This window comes from Bubalus bubalis, chromosome 4, assembly GCF_019923935.1.
Source record: "Bubalus bubalis isolate 160015118507 breed Murrah chromosome 4, NDDB_SH_1, whole genome shotgun sequence".
In the NCBI taxonomy this organism is placed as follows: Eukaryota; Metazoa; Chordata; class Mammalia; order Artiodactyla; family Bovidae; genus Bubalus; species Bubalus bubalis.
In genome coordinates, this window is record NC_059160.1 from 45,232,295 (window position 1) to 45,250,340 (window position 18,046).

Here is an 18,046-nt window from a genome sequence, read left to right on the forward strand (position 1 = left end):
TATGGCCACACCATGTTGATTAAAACACCTTTGCTCCATCAGAGCTTTGGTCCCCGTGTCTTTCTTTCTCTCTCTCTCTCTCTCTCACTCTCTCTTTTTCAGGCTAATTTCTGGAGTGCAGAAGCTCTCTGGGTTCACTTTTCTGCCCGGGCTTCTAAGACCCTCTCGAGAAGGCACTCTGCACCCTCACCCCCTCGAGAGGGCACCTGAGGCCTTCGTGAACAGAGCAAGTCCCATGTCAGGGACTTTATTGGCTGTCTGTGTAAACCAAGGAATACCAACCTCTTTCTCTCTCCTTTACTTTCTTATTGTTGACTCCAGACCACCAAGTTCCGGTCCATTAAAGGACCTCTACACTCCCTGAACGAAGACCTGTCACCAACACACTGTGAGGCCCTTGACAAATCACTCCCCTACCCCATGAGTGCCTTTCAAGGCCCCTTTGCCCTCTGCTCTCATCCTTACTCACCTCCTGCCTGCCTCATTCACCTTTGTGCCACCAGCACATGGCACAGTCCCCAAACATACCAGCTGCTCATTGTGTACTGGTCATACTGCTGCTGCTGAGTGCCATATCCATGCCAGTTCTAGACATTTTCTCACAGAGGTCTTTCTGCCAGACACACCTGGCCCTATCAGCTGAAAAGTGACACTCATCCTGTAAAGCCCACATCTGGCATCACCTCCTCTGAGAAGCCCTCTAGGACCCTCCCATGCATAGACCACCATTCCATGCTCTGCTCCCATGGTACCTGGGAGAGGGACCTAAGTCCACCTCTCAGCCACTGGGTCCATGTCCTTCCACTTGTTTTGATCAGATATCTCTAGGCTTGTCCCTTATATCAGGGTCATCAGAACCAGTACCTTCAGGTCCCTGTGCCTCACCCGAGGCTCAAGTCCTTGGTGGTTAATGCCATTTGGTTCCATGTAGAAGCTTATGGGATAGGCTGACAGCATGTTGTTCTTTTAGACCTTGGTTTATATTTCCTTGAAAACAGATCTCACAGAAAACCTTAAAACAGAAAGTCAGTCCTGTGTGCTGTCTGGTTCCCAAGCAAAGAGCCACCATAAACAGAGGGTTGAGTGTGTGTCAGGGTCTGAGTTGGCACTGTACACACATTTCCTATTTAAGTCTCACATCAGCTCTAGAAATTGTTGGTTTCATGTTGCAGTTAAAGAAACTGGGTTGAAAATGTCCATACCTTATAAATCATGCAGGTGGACTGCCATTACTTTCATGCTTTGCCTCAAAAAGATGGGGCTGGAGTGGGCCTGGACCCCCATGGAGGTCAACCTGACCTTTCATCAGGGCTGCTTCATTCCAGGACGTGACCCTGGGGCATTGTGGCTCCCTCCCATAATGCAGGCCAGGAACCTGATCTGATTTTGCAGATAAGACAGCCAAAAGGAAGGAAGTTGAGAGAGGAGCCAAGATTCATACCAAATTTGACATTGGACATTTAACACGTTGCCAACAAATGGTCATATAGTCAAAGCTATGTTTTTTTTCCAGTATTTATGTGTGGATGTGAGAAATGAGGCTGAGCACCGAAGAATCAATGCTATCAAACTGTGGTGCTTGAGAGTCCCTTGGACAGCAAGGAAATCAAATCAGTCAATTCTAAAGGAAATCAATCTTGAATATTCACTCCAGTGAACTGATGCTGAAGTTGAAGCTCCAATACTTTGGCCACCTGATGGGAAGAGCTGACTCATTGGAAAAGATCCTGATGCTGGAATCATTGAAGATTGAAGACAAAAGGAAAAGGTTGCAGTAGAGGATGAGATGGTTAAATAACATCACTGATTCAGTGGACATGAACTTGAACAAACTCCAGGAAATAGAGAAGGACAGGGAATCCTGGTGTGCTGCAGTTCATGGCATTGCAAAGAGTCGGACACCACTGAAGGACTGAACAACAACCTTTCACCTGGGGAGGCAGGTGGAGAAATGCAATGCAAGGGAGGGGCAGCCTGAGCAAAGACCCGAAGATTGTGGATAGTGCCTGCAGCCATGAAATTAACAGATGCTTTGGTGCGGTCACCGCAATGATCTGAAGGGGGTCTTGGGCAATCATGTGGGAGCACGAAAGTGCGGGGAAGAGGAGGGCTGACTGTGAGCCTAGTGGAAGCAGCTGCCTGTCAGAGCTCTTGCCCAAGGGTTCCAGGCTGAGACCCAGTCTTTGCTTTGCTATAAAGAGTTTGCTGTGGTGATTTTGGAGCCCAAGAATATAAAGCAAGAAGTCCTCCAGGCCCCTGGATCAGGCCCAAGAAAGCAGGAGGGTGAGGAAGACAGGAGCTGGAGCATCAGGAGGGCCTGGGCCTGGGCGTGGTGTTTGCAAGTGTTAAATGTCCAATGTCAGATTTGGTTTGAATCTTGTCTTTTTTTTTTTTTTTCCTGCAAATTTCTTTCTTTCTAATTTTTCTCCCTAGTTAAAAAAAGATTTTGGATCCTAAAAGACAGGTAATTGAGTAATTGATTTGGATTAGAGGTTTGAAGCTGAAAGGTACTCTGCTAGGTTCTAAAGATATTGCAAACAAGCTTTACCTGGAGAGAGGAAGCAGATTCAAGTCAGCAGATCCCAAAACAAGAGGGGTGAGGAGTAGTGGGTGGGGGTGGAGCAGGAGCCCCGAAAGCCACACCAGACATTCTGGGACATGTGCCAGGGGGCACCAGCCACTTCTGTCCTTCTGGCGATCAGGAGACCAAGGGAATTCTTGTCTGCTGTCACTGTTGTGCTAAGATACGGTCTTAAAAAATAACATCTAGCCACTGTGGAAAACAGTGTGATGGTGCCTTAAAAAATTAAATTTGGTATCAGCCTATGATCCAGCAACTTCAGCAAAAGAACTGAAAAAAGACTCTGGACGAGATGTTAATACACTCCTGTTCATAGCAGCATTATTCACAATGACCAAAAGGGAGAAGCGCCCGAAGCGTCCATCAGTGGGTGAATAGGTAAGAAAAAAAGCCATATATACATACAATGGGAAGATCCCCAGGAGAAAAAGCCTTCCCACTCCAGTATTCTGGCCTGGAGAATTCCATGGACTGTATAGTTGATGGGGTCACAAAGAGTCGGACAATAATGGGTGACTTTCTCTTTCAAATACATACAATGGAATTTTAGTCACACTGAAGAAGAAGGAAATTCTGACATGTGCCACAGCATGATGAAATTTTAGGACATTACACTAAGTGAAATGAGACAATCACAGAATGATAAGCACAGTATGAATCTGCTTATATGAGGTCCCAAGAGTAAGCAGGTCCAAAGAGAAAATTAGTATGGTAACTTCCAGGAGTTGTGGGTAGGGGAAAGGGGGGGTTAATGTTTAATTGGGGCAGTGTTTCCATTCTGCAAAATGTAATATGTTCTGTGGAGGGGTGGTGGGGCTGGTTGCTGAGCTGTATACTTTAAAATGGCTAAAATGGTAAATTTGGTGTTATGTATATTTTATCATAATCAGACTTATAAAAAAATCCTTGAAAAGCCCAACATTTGTGGAAAAATACAACAGCACCTCAACCCTTTACAATTTGCAAAACATTTTCACACACATAATGATATATCGTACAACATCCAGTGGTGGAAGCATTTATTAGTTCTGTGTCACAAGAGAAAACTAAGGTTCAGACTTGACCCAGTCTGGAGGATTCAGTCATTGAATCATTTGTGCCCAAAGTCACAAAGCTGGACTCACCACCTCCCCTTCTTTTACCCACTAATTCTCACCACCATCATTCAGCTCTTGAATCAGAGACATCTAAAAAGTAGCAATTGCAGACTCATAAGACAAAAAAGCACAGTTGCAAAAATACTCCAGACAGTAGTCATCAAGTCCATCTGTCAACTGCAGCTCCCCACCCTTGTGCCAGCCACAACCTCGGGGCTTTTGCTTGGCAGCAGAACTTGTCCTGCAAACATCGGCATCAGCAGCTCATGTCCTGCAAGTGGATGCAAATATCCATTTGGCCAAATACTGCACACTCACATTCCGTCCCCCAGCACTCAGAGTTCAGGCTGGAATAGATGCCCCTGAGCACAGATACAGGGGGTCAGGGGGAAAATATTCAGCTGCACCCCCCCACTCCCCCCAGCCCTGTCTTGTAGTCCCTGACCCCACAGGAGCTGCTGGGACTCAAGGATGCCTCCTCCTTGGAGCTTGGGGTCCTCTGGACACAGCCAGCTCTGGGTATCATCCCTAAAAGAGGGACAGTGGTGGGCAGGTGCTTTCTTGTTGGGAAATTCTAGCATAGTCACCCCTCCCACCCACTCACTTTATTTGTTTTTTTCTTTTTAAAAATTTATTTAAATATATAAAAAAATTTTTTTTGCAATGTTGTGTTGGTTTCTGCCATTCAACAATGCAAATCACCATAATTAAACATACATCCCCTCCCCCCATCCTATCCCTTTAGGTCAACACAGAGTGCCAGACTGGGCTCCCCATGCTATACAGCAACTTCCCACCACCTATCCATCTTATACCTGATAGTGTACATATGTTAACACTATTGTCTCCATTCCTCCCACTTACTCCCTCCTCCACTGTGTCCACAAGTCCATTCTTTACATCTGTGTCTCCATTCCCTCCCAGTAAGTAGGCTCCTCAATACCATTATTTTTTAGGTTTCATATATATAAGCATTAATATATTATATTTGTTTTTCTCTTTCTGACTTACTTCACTATGTATAACAGGTCCTAGGTTCATCCACCTTACTAGAACTAACTCAAATTCACTCTTTTTTATGGCTGAGTAATATTCCATTGTATATATGTACCACATCTTCTTGATCCATTCATCTGTCAATGGACATCAAAGTTGCTTCAATGTCCTGGCTATTGTAAATAGTGCTGCTATGTACCCTAGGATATATGTGCGTTTTTCAATCACCGTTTTCTCAGGGTATATGCCCAGTAGTGGGGCTGATGGGTCATTGGTTGTTGTTCAGTTGCTCAGTTGTGTCTGACTCCTTGCGACCCCATGGACTGCAGCACGCCAGGCTTCCCTGTCCATCTCTACGTCCTGGAGTTTGCTCAAACCCATGTCCATTGACTCCAAGATGTCATCCAACCATCTCATCCTCTGCTGCACCCTTCTCCTCCTCCCTTTCCCAGTGTTAGGGTCTTTCCCAATGTGTTGGCCCATCAAGTGGCCAAAGTATTGGAACTTTAGCTTCAGCATCAGTCCTTCCGATGAGTATTCAGGGCTGATTTCCTTAAGGATTGACTGGTTTGATTTCCTTGCTGTCTAAGGGATTTTCAAGAGTCTTCTTCAGCACCACAGTTCAAAAGCATCAATTCTTTGGCACTCAGCCTTCATTATGGTTAAACTCTCACATCCATATGTGACTAGTGGAAAAGCCATGGTTTTGACTATACAGACCATTGTCAGCCAAGTGATGTCTCTGCTTTTTAATACACTAAGTTTGTCATAGCTTTTGTTCCAAGGAGCAAGCTCCTTTTAATTTCATGGCTGCAATCACTATATGCAGTGATTGTGGAGCCCAAGAAAATAAAGTCTGTCTCTATTTCTACTTTTTTCCCTATCTATATGCTATGAAGTGATGGGACCAGATGCCATGATCTTAGTTTCTTGAATGTTGAGTTTTAAGCCAGCTTTTTCACTCTTCTTTTTCACCTCATCAAGAGGCTCTTTAGTTCCTCTTCAATTTCTGCCATTAGGGTGGTATCATCTGCATCGTTCAGGTTATTGATATTTCTCCTCAGGGATCAAACCCACATCTCCTGCATTGGTATGCAGATTCTTCACTACTGAGCCACCTGCGAAGCCCATGTATACAGATACAGGTACATGTAAAACTGAATCACTTTACTGTACATGTGAAAGTAACAGAATATTGTAAATCAACTATACTTCAATTGGAAAAAAAGGAAAGAACGAAGACACTGCTTAATTAAGATAAACCTGCTGGGATCAAAGGTGAGCTGATTCTGGTGAAGGAGGGCTAGAGACCACCACCAGGGGGAGACTCTTTTTGCTGGGACAGCAAACCCTGGGGAGGGCAATAGAGGAGCCTCAGATGCTTCTCCTGGACCTCAATAATCTTAACCCTTTGATTTTCTCCCATTTTAAACCCTTTCATATTCCTGGCCTCTCGTTGTTAGTTCCCCTGCCTCTCTGTTCTTCCCCAAGTGTGTTCTTTAGTCCAAAATAAGTGGTAACTCCCCTCCTGTCACTCTCCTCCCTTAGTCCAGGCTCCAGGCTCCTTCCTTCTTTCTCCCCATCTTCCACCTGTATGCATTCCTCCCCTGCTGTGCTCAGCTGCAGAAATGCCAGATTCCTAGCACCCAGCTCCATCAGTATTGTCTCCCCCTCCTTTTCCTTCTAACAAGGCGCTCTGAACCTTCACCTCACATGTGTGCCTGGTCCCTGCAGTGTGCTAGGGTGGGGGTGTCAGGCCCTACTGCAGGCTCTCAGAGGTGCGGGTGAACTCTTCCAAATTCTTCTCCAGGACCTGCTCCTGCTGCCTCAGCCTTTCAACTGACTCTGTCTTTGACCTCTCATGCAAGTGCTTTGCCTCTTTGACCAGGAAGGACACACCCATCAAATGGAAGACATCTACAGTGACTGCATGCACCATCTGGCTCCTTTGGACATCGCAAGAGCTATGCTTCCAAAAGCTTTCCTGACTTTGCCAATTTGGACTGAGACTTGGTCATGAAGCACTGAGAACTGGCTGCTAAGTGAGGGTCAGCTTTGTCCAGCTTGATGTTTTGGACTTTCTTCCCAATGCCTTTCATGGATTGGTAGAGTTTCTTTGTAGAGGAAACAATCTGGGGTGTGACCTTATGTAGAAGCCCCAAAGTCACCTCCTTTTCGGTGATGCCAGTTGACACAAGGTGACTGGCTTCAGTTTCTGCTGATGACCTGTTTTTACTTTCCACCATGATGGTGGACACACCAGTCACAGCAGCCACTTCTCCCAGCCCTATCCCACCAACACAGTGTCAGACTGGCCCCCGCTGACATGGGTGCCAGAGCCAGGCCAAGGATGCTCAGGAAGCAAGACATAGAGCCAGCAGAGGCGGTTGCCACCTTGGAGATGGTGCAGTCCCTGTGCGCTTTGTCAACTTTGTCTGCCGGCGCACGGAGCTTTTTTATGCCCTCCTCAAGTTTCTGTTTCACCTGAGGAAACTTCTCCAAAAACCTCTTTCTGTCCAACTGGCCTCGTTGGAGCCTGTCTTAGTCCCTCATGGCCAAGTTTCTGTGCAGTTTGTTCAGATATTTACCTAGTGTATCTGCCTCTTCCCTGTAACAGTGAATGTCAAGGTATTAAGAAAGCCTATGTTAGTCTGTAAAATAGGTTCAGCAAGAGCTATTCTGAATAAGCTGCAGATTTTATTATAAATCACCAGGAAAGAATTTTACAAATGCAAACATTTTTTTCAACATTAAACACATATTTGGGCATTGTAGATGCTCCATGTACATAGTCAATCCTGGAATAAAGCAGCAAAAGTCACCTTCTCTTAAGAGAAGTATTTGATAAAGACATCTCCCAGGCAGATCAACGCCATCACTTCTCAAGTGTGTTTAGAGTGGGAACTCCACAGATAAACAAAGGCAAGTGGGATTAGAGCAGAAAAACTGTCACTCAAGGGCCTGAGTGTGCAGTGAGGAGTCAACATTTTTTTGCCCTTGGATACTGGGAAGTGGTTCCTAAGCCCCTAGAATATTCAGGCTGATACAAGTATCCTTGTCGCCTGGGCCATTGGACAGTCTGACAGGGTGATGAGTAGCCTCTGGGTCACGTGCTCAGTTCTGACCTCTGGAGAAGCTGGACTCTGGTGCATTAGTCTGACCTCCAGGAGGGGCTGGAGACCACAGGTCAGGATAATTTTTTAAACAGGGTGAGTGTCCTTGGAGGGCAGTGTTCTGTGTGCCCTGCCGCACGCTGAATCCAGGACATTAATGTGTCCTGAGGACAATGGAAGCTTCGTGTGTGAAACCTGCCCAAACTCTGGCTTTTGGCTGATGGGAAACTGCATCTCTCCATGTAATAAACTGTAACTGGGATCATGACAGCTTTCAGTTCTTAAACTTGAGGTAAGTTGTGGGAATCTCCCAAATTTGCCATTGATGTCAAATGTAAGGACAGTCCTGGGAATTGTGCCCAGAGTTTTCAGATTGGTTAACTCTCTGTACTTGGAATTTTTAAAAATATCAAAACTCAGAACTAAAGGACCCTTAATGATCATTTTGCCTGGCATCTGCTCTCCCCCAAGCCTGATTTCCATGACCTTCCCAGAGGAAGATCACTGGGTCCATCCACTGCCCCAGTTGACAGGGAAGCAGGAGATGTGCTATGAGCCCTGGCTCCTCTTGGACTCTCCAGCCCACCTCCCTGACTCCTGACCCATCACTCAGCACCTTGACATCTTGGGTATCACCAGCCTAACTCATACTTTACCTGTGACAGCTTCACCAGTCTGCCCTCCAAGGCCATGTGCAACTTTGTGGAACCTCTAAAGATTCAAGAGACTTGAGGAAACACCATCTGAATGGCTGAGCCTGAAGAGACCAGCGCTTGCACAGCTGGTGGAGGAAGTGTTTTCCTCTTGTTGGGGATGCGTGAGGCTCCCCAGAATCCCTCAAATGACACACAATTACAGCCACTCACTGTGACCCTGGAGGGCTCCCTGAGCCACACAGCCTTCCACTGTCAGGGCAGCTCCACGTAGACTAGAAGGTCCCAGATGGAGTGAGAAGCCAGGTCCCAGGCAGGGTGTGCAGACATGGTCACCCAAGGCCCTCTAGCCCATCATGAGGTGATCCTGTCAGGGAGGGAAGAAATGTCCCTCCCCCTACCCCCACTCAGGGGACCTCTGTTAGAGTCACAGCCCCTTCAGTTCTGTGTCCTTAGGGCCCACTCTCCTCACTCTTGTCCTGGCCTGCTGCCCAAGCCTGCCTACTAGTCCTCCAACCTGGACCCGCTGCTCCACCCTGACCCTGGGTCTGACCTTGGTGCAGGCCTCCCTGGGCCTTTGGATGAGATGATTGTACTTGGTTCCCCACCTCTGACTCTGCAGTTCACTCTGAGGCCATCACCATAGTCCATCAAATTGAATTGCTACTCCCATTGAACACAGGACAGACCTGGGGCTCCAAGACATTAGCCCAGAGTCCCAGAGCTGGGCAGGGCTAGAGCCAGGATCCCACCAGCTCCACCCAGTTCCTCTGCAGCCTACCTGCTTTATGGGCCAGCAGGATCCTGCAGGGTTGGTACAGTCCCTAAGATAGGGAATGAAAGCACTCTAGTCAGAATCCCCAGGAACAGAAAGTGATGCTGGTATCAGGATTTCCTGACTTGTCCCAAAGGATATCCTTCTTGGTTCTCATCTCCAGAAAGAAGGCTCTTGACCCCTGTGTCTTTCCAACAAGCTTTTAAAATTTAACATTAATTGAGTATCTACTCTATACCGGCTATCGTATGAAACACTGCATGCATGATCTCAGTGTCCTCACAATAAAACTGAGCAGATAAAGAAACTAAAGCACAGAGTAGTTCAGTAACTTGCCCAGGTCACATAACCTGCTCTTCTCGCAGGTTTCTATCTCTTCTCAACCTGAGGTTATATACTTCCAGCAAATGACGTGGAGGAAATATTCCTCATGCATTCTTGAGATGGAACATTCTCAACCCCATTCATAGGATGCTGCCTGGGGGAGATGTGCCTGCCAGGAGGAAGCTAGCCTGGGTGAGATCTTCTTTGGGGGATCTGGGTGACTTAGGTGACGTTCTTGGCACACCTGTGTGGGTTACCTGGACAAATCAGCCTCAGCCACAAAACTCTCTCAGGGTTTCTCTTCAGTGAGTAGGAAATGCAGTTCTTCCTTGCTCATTCTTTCCGGAAATTTTCAATGACATCCTTAAAAAAGCTTGTGCCTTCTAGACAGAAAAATGAAAAGATCAGAAGAAATTATGATGGAAGGTAAATGCTACTGAGTTTAAAGCGGTTAAAGTTTATCTTAGGTACTGATGATGGATTCACCAGGGGCTTTGGGTGGACTGTTCTTCCTCCAAAATTCATAAGATGAAGCCCTGAATGCCCCTCCACTCTTGCAATGACTATATGAAGATAGGGACTTTAAGGTGGTAATTATAATGATATGACGCCATCCATAAGTGTATGGCCTTAATGCAGTAAGATCCGTGTCCTTATTAAAAGAAAAACCAAATCTCCCTTCCTCTCTCTGTCCTGCAGCATGAAGACTTTTAATTTTTCTCTTTTTCCTGTGTCACTAAGGGAGAAAGGAATACAGGGCTCACGTGGAGGGAACCCAAAACACTAAATCTGTGTATTGACCGATTGGGGTGCGGGTGGTTGGGGGAATAACTGAGCACTTGGGTGTCTGCAGGGAAGCCTTTGAGATCAATAGAGTCAGTACCTGCCTGAGGTATCACACCTGATAAGCAGGTGCTTATATATGAGAGCACTTGGCAGGTGTCTAAACACAGAACAGGGAAGGGAGGATTCAGGAGGAGGGGAGAGGTTTCCACCTAAATGAATACATTCCAGTTAGAGGGGATAGCACCACACTAGGCAGGGCCTACTGTGTGGCCCAGGCCATGGATTTGATCCTCATTACAACATAGGGAATTTTCCAATTTTACAGGTGAGGTCAGGTAAGGCACTCCACATCACACAGGTGACAGGTGGCAAAAGCCAAACTGGGGTTCAGTTCAGAGTCTGCTGATGCCTGCAGGGCAGTTGGGCTGGAGGTAGGAAGAGAACTGGAGGAAACGGCCTCGGTGGTTACGCTCCAGGATCTGGGAGCAGGAGGAAGCTTGGACAAAGGAAGAGAACAGGAGAAGCTCCAGGGATGCTGGGGAACTTCCTCTCCATGCCCCACCTGGCCTTGGGGACTCCCTCTGCTGTCCCCCCTCCCGATGGCTGTCCTGGCTTCACTTCTGAGTCACTTACTGGACAACAGGGTGAGAAAGTGAATACCTTAGACTTGGCTCCCTGAGTAGAGGTCCTGGAAGGAGGCCTTGTGGATGGATCCCTGGGTGGGGGAATCCCCTGACTCCTCTGGGGGGGGCCCGAGGATGCTTATCCAGTCCCTTCTTGGTTCTTGATTCTTCTCTAGGTTAATTCAGTCAGTTGGCACCACCTCAGTCTGGGTCACAAGTAGGAACCAGCCAGATAAGAGACTGCTGACTACCAGAGTAGTCCCCAGCTCTTCTGAGCTCATGGTGGCAGCAGGGGGTCTCAGAGATGTCCCTTCAGCTCCTTATATGTGTCCAGCTGGAAGGAGGTGTGGCTTCACCCTTGAGGAAGAAAAAGCAGACTGTTGGCTCAATCGTGAGTGAGCAGTGACTGCAGGACGCAGTGAGGGGCGAGGTCTCCAATGGATTCCCCTGGGACGGCCACGAGTGCCACCAGAGACTTGACCCAGTGTGGTTCTCTGTCTCCTGGGCTCTGCTGGCCACTAGTTAAGGAAAGTTACTCATCATCCTACCAGCTCCCTCCAGGCCAAGTCAGAGTCCTGATCTCCTGTTGGGGCACAAGGAGAAGGTAATAAGACAGGAGACAGTCATCTGCAAAGTTATAGGAGCAATAAAACCAGAGAAAGAAGAACAGACAGGAAGGAATACTCTGGAAATTGAGACTGGGAACACTGTGTCACTGACTGGTAATAGGTAATGTTGATCTAGCATCTATGATGTGCAGACTCCTGAAACTCACCTAAATTTAGGTCAGCCCAAGTTTTCACACTGATTCCAGAGCCTGGACTTCAACCCAAGTCTTTCTGATCCAAATCCCAGGTTTGTGATGACTATGCTCTGTCTCCTTTTATATACAAAAATATATACTTGTGGATATTTGTTTGTCAGTAAATAACTCTTCTCATTCATTCTAAAAGGATGTCTTGCTCCCTGTGCTCAAGTCTCTGTCTTGGTAAAATTCCTGGGGCTTCAGCTCCTACAGCCCATGTCCTCCTTGTTTCTGTAAGAGTCCTTATCCCACAAGGGCCTGGAGTCCCACCAGCCCCACCCCATCCCTGCAGCCCCGCCCTGGGTGGCTGAGGACCTGAATGGTGCTCCATTCTCTCTGCTGTCCTCCCCTGACTGTTAAATAATAGTGCAAAGAACACCCTTCTTGTGGAAACTTTGCGCGCATTTGACTGCTTCCTTAAGTTATTTCAGAAGTAGAATACCTGTGTCTGAGTGGATCAACATCTAAAATTCTTTTATACTTAGAGCCACACTGCTTTGGAAAGAAACTACACCAATTTACATTCACACTCATGTGTCCAGCCTTTCAGTCTTGCCAGTTCTCAGTTGTGTAAGTAGCAGATCTTTATATTGACAGAATCTCTTTTGATTCTGGTTGTGACTATCTTGTGCTGGGAGAGAAGGAAAGAAAGCAAATGTTGCTTATGTTTATGTGCTAATTTAAGAATTAAAAAAGCACTTATTAACTACCCCTTCTGAAACCTGGCTGAAATGATAGTAAAGGTCCTTAGAGTTACAGTAACAGCTATTGATGAGAGTGGTTTGTGTTTCTGATTTTGTTCTGCACTGGTTATTTGCTCTAAGATTTCACAAATTATAAAGCATATTTACTGATAAGCTGAAAGTCTGTACCCATGTATCCCTGTTTATAGCTAAGGAATCTGAAGCATAGATGCTTTGTGATTTGCCCAAGGTCAGAAACCTTGTTCAGCATAGATTGGGTTCCAATCCACTCTTGGGCTCAAGAACCCATACTCTGCCTTTCCTCAGTCTGTGGCTAATTAAAAAAAAAAAAAAAAGCCTGAATGGTGGCAATAGGAGCCTAGAGTCTTCAACACATATTTGAGGACTGAGTGAATGGAGAAGTGATAGCTGAATAGAGAACAGTAGAGGGAGAGAAACAGCAAGAGTGAGTAGAGGCAAGAAAAATGGTCTGCTGGGCAGAGTCTCAGAGAGGGACCAAGATGAGAGGGAGCCAGAGGGGAGATCAGGGGACAAGCTCACCAGTCCCGTGGTGCATCCCATATTCACAGCAGCCTTAAGTCTGCAACAAAGTGGGGAAATCAGAATGGAAAGACACCAGAATAAAACTTCTGTTTTATGGAAATCACAGGTCCTCATCCAATCACTTTACAAAATGCTCCCACCAATCCTTCTCCATCTTAATTTGAATGGGCAATCCAGGATCAGACATATGAGAAATATGACAACCTGGAAAAAAAGATAAAAATGACATCAGAAGAAACAGATAATTTAAAAAAATTATTTATTTATTTGGCCAAGCTGGATCTTAGTTGTGGCACGTGGGATATTTTAGCTGTGGCATATGAACTCTTTGTTGAACTTGTGGAATCTAGTTCCCTGACAAGGGATGGAACCTGGGCCCCCTGCATTGAGAGCATGGAGTCTTAGCCACTGGACCACCAGAGAAGTCACAAAACAGAGAATTTTGAAAATTGAAAAATTTTGAAAACTCAAACCCATGTCTCAAGAAGATCAGAAAGACATTTTATTCATAAATGAGAACAAGATTCATGGGAAGGGAAATAAATAATGAAATAAACAAAATAGATCTTGGAAATTAATAAAGTGTTTACAAAAAAACTGTAAAGAAAGGATGGAAAAGAAAATCAAAGAAAGCTCACAGAAAATTGAGCAAACAAATGACAGAACAAACGGAGCTAAATGGGGAATAGAAAGGCTACCATCATAGTTGTTCCTGAGAAAGTTATTTGAGAATGAGCTGCAGGGGAAAAAAAGGTGTGTGTGTGTTTTTATAGAGTGAGATAAGCCATAACCATGAAAGATGTGGATCCAGGAATCAGGAACATCAACCAGAGAGAAGGGAATCCAAGGATCCGAGCTGGGCACGCAGCAGACCTAGAGAGAAACCAGTCGAGAACGGGATAAGAAGTGCAGAATCTGTGGGGACAGGGGACACGATATCACATGAGGAGTAGTTTAAAAGAAATGGAGGAAATATTGGAGATAAAAAATGTTAACACTCTTGTTTGATTTTTAACTTTTTGAACAAAACTGAGCATTTACATATATATATATATATGTATGTATATATATATTGGATGCACTGTATGGCTTGTGGGATCTTAATACCATGACCAGATATCAAACCCTGGTCCATGGCAGTAAAAGTGGACTTAACCATTGGACTGCCGGAATATCCCCAAAACAGAGCATTTAAACATGAGAACTAATGGATTTGTTGTCGATCAATATGAAAATTAAAGTACACTGCTAGAAGTTGGGAGATGAAGCCCTGAAGGAAAGAAAGGATTAACATTTCCTTTTCTTGTTTGTTTCTTATTTATCTTCCTTTCCCATGCATCTTGTTCTCACTTTATGAATAAAATATCTTTCTAATCTTCTTGAGACATGGGTTTGAATTTTCAAAAATTTTCCATTTTCATTTAGAAAGATGTTAACGACACCCTGTATGCGAGACAGCAAAAGAGACACTGATGTATAGAACAGTCTTTTGGACTCTGTGGGAGAGGGAGGGGGGATGATTTGGGGAGAATGGCATTAAAACATGTATAATATCATATAAGAAACGAATTGCCAGTCCAGGTTCGATGCAGGATACCGGAAGCTTGGGGCTGGTGCACGGGGATGACCCAGAGGGATGGTATGGGGAGGGAGGTGGGAGGGGGTTCAGGATGGGGAACACGTGAAAAACCCGTGGCAGATGCATGTTGATGTATGGCAAAACCAATACAATATTGTAAGTAAAAAAATAATAATAATAATTGAAAAAAAAAGAAAAATAAGGAGAAAAAAAAATTTCCATTTTCAAAGTTCTTCCACCAGAGGGGAGTCAGGAAATACTGGCTGCACCTGAGGACCCCAGAAATGAAAGTTTAAATAAAGTGCTTATAACTACAAAGATTTCTAATATAGGATATGAATTTAGTAATATAATGATATTATGAGAAGATGGGGAAAGGTATGAGAAAATGGGTTAACATAGCTGAAATTCTTTCCTGGTAAGTAATTAAATATCAAAAATTTTAAATCAGAGAAAGAAAAATGCAATATCTAGCATTTATTAGCTATTGTGGTTGATGACTCCCCTCTTTCCACCAAGCAAAATTCCAAGGGCTCGGTAGGCTTTCACTTACTTTTAGTTCTCACAATGACCCTTTAAGAAAGGAAACTGAAGCTCAGAGCAGTTAAGTAATGTAGTCAAAGTGCCCAGCTAGTGTCACGGCCAGAATTCGAGGTTTCCTGTCTCCGGAGCAAACACTCTCACACTATTCTGTCCCCCTAGGTAAGAATATCATCTAAAGACATTACTTATCTAAAGAAAGAAGCTTTTCCTTGGGAAGAAATGAGCAGAATTCTCTGTAGAAATTGATTTATTTTAACAATATGCACTTAGCACTGGGATTTTTTTAAACTTTAAGACAGCAGAAGTCACTTATAGTAGTTGGTAATCCACAAGAATGGGGTTGTGTCTGGTGCCACCACCTTAAACTGGTGGGAGCAATCAGATGAAGTACAAATAAGAAGCAGCCGTTATGCTGCTGTGACAAGTGTCAGTGTAGGAGACATGTTCAGTTGATGAAACCAAGTTCTTTAAAAACATAGGGATGATAACACACAGAAACCAGAATAATAAGAGTGAACTGTGACCTTAAACAGATATTGTCCAGCAGCATCTTGCCCACCCCACATGTGCATCCATGGCTTCTGTCCACTCAACAAAGGAAGGAAGACCCCTTGCAGGGGAGGTGAATTCCATAGGCTGGCATCTCTGTTCCTGCAAAGGCAAGGATGCTCTTGAAGATGCTCAGAGCAGTGGTTACCAGGGGCACCCACATAGAATCGTAACGGAAAATAAATATTGTTATCTTGTTTAATTGGACCAGGCCGAGTCTGTTAAAGGACATTAGTCTATTATAATATTAAAATTAGAACGTTTTAGAAAAAATATATCCAAAAAGGATTCACATGTACACACTACTAAATGTAGAATAGATAGCCATCATGGACCTACTGCATAGCACACACAGCTCCGCTCAGTGTTCTCTAGTAACCTAAATGGGAATAGAATTTGAAAAAGAATAGATACATATATGTGTATAACTGAATCACTTTGTACACCTGAAGCTAACAATACTTTTAATCAACTGTAGTCAATACAAATAAAAATTATATATATATATATATATCACCAAACTTAGATATAAATAGTAGTTTTGTTGCAAATAAGAATTAGTATAATGTGAAGTATTTAATTCTTAATTGAACTTAATAAAAGAGGAGTCTTGCATTCTATGGCTATTTTCCCTTCTGTTTATTCATGTGAGCATTTATAAAGTTTTGAGAAATAAAACAAGAAAAATACCTGACATCCCAAGGCTGGCCTGTTGTCACAACAGGGTGCTGCTCTTCTCCCGTTGGACGTAAGGGCTCTCACAGAACTCCAGCCTCCACAGGGTCACCCTGAGAGCAGGAGCGAAGGAGACAGCAAACACCCGTCACTGCGCCCCCCAACACCACACCCGCTCCCTTGGCTGAAAAGCAACACTGCTCCTTCTTTACCAATCACACTTTTATCCTCACTCTGGTCTCCATAATGAAGTTACTGAAACTCATTGACTCTCCCCCGTCCCCACTGCCGCCATTCTCTGCAGCACTCAACCTAGAGTGGCCCTGTTTCCTTAGAGCCTGCCACAAATTGCCTCACCTGAGCCCCATCCTAGACTCTTTCTTTCTACATCTTCCTCTGCGATGCCCAGGGTTCTCCCTCAGGAAGAGTAACCTAACCCTCAGCTTGTTCGCTAGGAAGTGTGTCTGGTGGCAGAGACTGGAGGCACTGACATGCGGATGGAAGAGAATTCATACAGGCAGGCCCGCCCCTTGAAGCACATGGGGGAGGAGAGTTGGCTGGTCCCCTGCCTCGTCTCTGCCTGGAAGCTTTATGAGCCCGGGAGCCAGGTAGCCAACTGAAATCATGAAACACGAGGACCAAGCGCCAAGGCAGAGAGAGAGGAGGGTATCAGCAGATGAGATTGCACTTGGATCATGCCAAACACTTGTAAATGTGGCTGCACCCTTGACCTCATCCTTCGTCCTTCCCTTCCATTCTTGTCCTGGTCCTGACCCTTGTCTGGGGCCTCAGCTGCCTGTGAATGCTGGACAGTGCTCCCTCTGCTGAATTATATCCGGAGTGTCCTCCTCTGTTAGCCTCTGATTGATCGCTTCCTGGAAAGGCTATTGGTAGTAGGAGAAGGGAGGAGCCTGGAGAAACTTGTCTCCGCCCAACTGTATGGCCAGATGCAGAGCCTCACAAAAGAAGAGTGTGTTCCTTTTTGACTGCAGTAGGTACCTGTTAAATATGTCCTGCTTTAAGGAGAAGAAAGAGACAGGCAGGGAGGGAGGGAGAGCAGGAAAGGAGGAGAAGGCGAAGGAAGGAGGGGGAAGGTAAGATGTAGCAGAAAATTAGGAAGAAGAAACAAAAGAATTATAATCAATCCTGAATCCCAAAGTGACCTAAATGCAAACCTGAAAGGAAAAAAAGAAAAAAGCTAACTATAAACGTACTGGACAAAATGAAAACATACTGGAAAAATACTGTTGAGTTGAGGAAACTTCTCACCAGGACAAATCCCCAAAACCACTGAACCTCTTAAAAATTGAAAATTGCAAAGGACACCATAAACCAAATCAGAATACAAGAGACCTGGAGACAGTATTTGCAATATTTATAGTAGTACGGGTGAACATCCTCAGCACACATAGGAGCTACAAACTCCTGTGTGAGGAGGCTACAAACCCACAGGGGAAGACTGAAATCAGCTTTTAAAAACAAGAAATCAGAACAAACGATTCCCGGGAGGTGACTTGCCCAGGGTCACATAGCTCTCTGTGGGCAGAGCGGAGGCCAAGTCCAGACCTTAAGACATGGGTATATAGGTAGGGAATGTGATTTTATTATATTTTTTTAAACTGATCAAATTGTACGTTTTATTCTTTTTTAAATTTTTTTCTTTATTTTTTGTTTCAGCTGGGCCTCTTGGCATGGGATCT

The 18,046-nt window shown here is 45.0% G+C and overlaps 1 pseudogene; it reads right to left on the reverse strand.

Annotated features, from left to right (window-relative positions):
* Nucleotides 1-6,433: 6,433 nt before the first annotated feature.
* On the reverse strand, nucleotides 6,434-9,876 carry LOC123332131 (annotated as a pseudogene).
* Between the last annotated feature and the right edge of the window lie 8,170 nt (nucleotides 9,877-18,046).